The 1417-nt window shown below is 42.1% G+C and overlaps 1 non-coding gene across 1 annotated transcript; it reads left to right on the top strand.

Moving 5' to 3' along the window:
* Nucleotides 1-628: 628 nt before the first annotated feature.
* LOC127747026 (small nucleolar RNA R71) lies at nucleotides 629-735 on the top strand. Its single transcript, XR_008008831.1, has one exon. It is a non-coding gene; the product is annotated as a small nucleolar RNA R71 (small nucleolar RNA).
* The last annotated feature ends 682 nt before the right edge of the window (nucleotides 736-1417 follow it).

Here is a 1417-nt window from a genome sequence, read left to right on the forward strand (position 1 = left end):
AAGTAGAGTCTCAATCTTTAAAAGTCTATCCTCGGTTAGTGATAGTGGATTGAAATTAGGTGGTTGAGAATGGTGGTTAGGTGAGTGTTGATAGGATCTCTGTGAGGTATGTTGGTGAGTTGCATTGTTGTTGGAATTGTGGTTGTGGCATCTCTGGTCTTGGCCTTGGTCTTGTTGATTCCCCCATCCAAAGTTAGGGTGATTTCTCCATCCAGAGTTGTAAGTTTTGGAGTATGGATCATGGATTTGTCTAGGTGAGTTTCCAACATAGTTGGCTTGTTCCCAGTCACCTTCTTCTCCTATGTTCGCTCCTTCTTGAGCTAGTGATGAAGTGATGACTGCTGCAACTTGGTTTTCCTCCACCTTCTTGGTAAGATCTGCTAGCTGCTTGGTGATCATCTTATTTTGAGCTAGCAATGCATCCATGTGGTTTAGCTCTATTACTCCTCGAGTGTTGTTTCTTTCAGAGGCATAGAAGTAGTTATTCTCAGCTACCGTCTCAATGACATCTATGGCTTCTTCAATGGTTTTCTTCTTGTTTAGAGAGCCTCCTGAGGAATGGTCTTCAGCCTTCTTTGACTCACAAGAGAGACCTTCAAAGAAAATGTGAAGTTGAACCCATTCATTGAATATATCTGGTGGGCATTTTCTTGTTAAATCCTTGAAACTCTCCCATGCCTCATAGAGAGTTTCACCATCTTGTTGCCTAAAAGTTTGTACCTCAGCTCTCAGCCTGTTAATTCTTTAGGGAGAGTAGAATCTTGCCAAAAATTTGTTCACCACTTCTTCCCAATTTGTTAAGCTCTCCTTTGAAAAGGATTCAAGCCACTTGGATGCTTTGTCCCTGAGTGAAAAAGGGAACAAAAGCAGCCTATAGACATCCGAGTGGACTCCATTAGACTTCACAGTGTCACATATTCTCAGGAAGGTGGTTAGATGTTGATTGGGGTCTTCTTAAGCACTTCCTCCAAATGAGCGATTGTTCTGAACAAGGGTGATGAGCTGGGGTTTTAATTCAAAGTTGTTGGCATGTATGGTGGGCTTTTGGATGCTACTTCCACAGTTTCCTGAATTTGGATTGATGTAAGAGCCTAGAACTCTCCTCTCTTGCCCAGCATGATTTGCAGGGCCTTCTCTAGCATGGTTGTGAGCTTCTCCTTCATGATTGTTTTCCAAATTCTCCTCCATATTTGTTTCAAAATACTCTTCCTCTTTCTCAGCACCAACAACTCCTTTCCCTCTTGCTTCCCTCCTTAGACTCCGGAGGGTCCTTTCAGGTTCTGAATCGAAGAAAGTTGAAGCTCCCCCTCTTCTCCCTGTCATAAAACTAACAAAGCAAACAACAAGAGATGAAATGAAGAGATTATTCTTGTTAGAGTGATTGTTAGTGTGAGTGGTGCAAATTATCAAATAGTTA

Source organism: Arachis duranensis, chromosome 4 (genome assembly GCF_000817695.3).
Source record: "Arachis duranensis cultivar V14167 chromosome 4, aradu.V14167.gnm2.J7QH, whole genome shotgun sequence".
NCBI lineage: Eukaryota > Viridiplantae > Streptophyta > Magnoliopsida > Fabales > Fabaceae > Arachis > Arachis duranensis.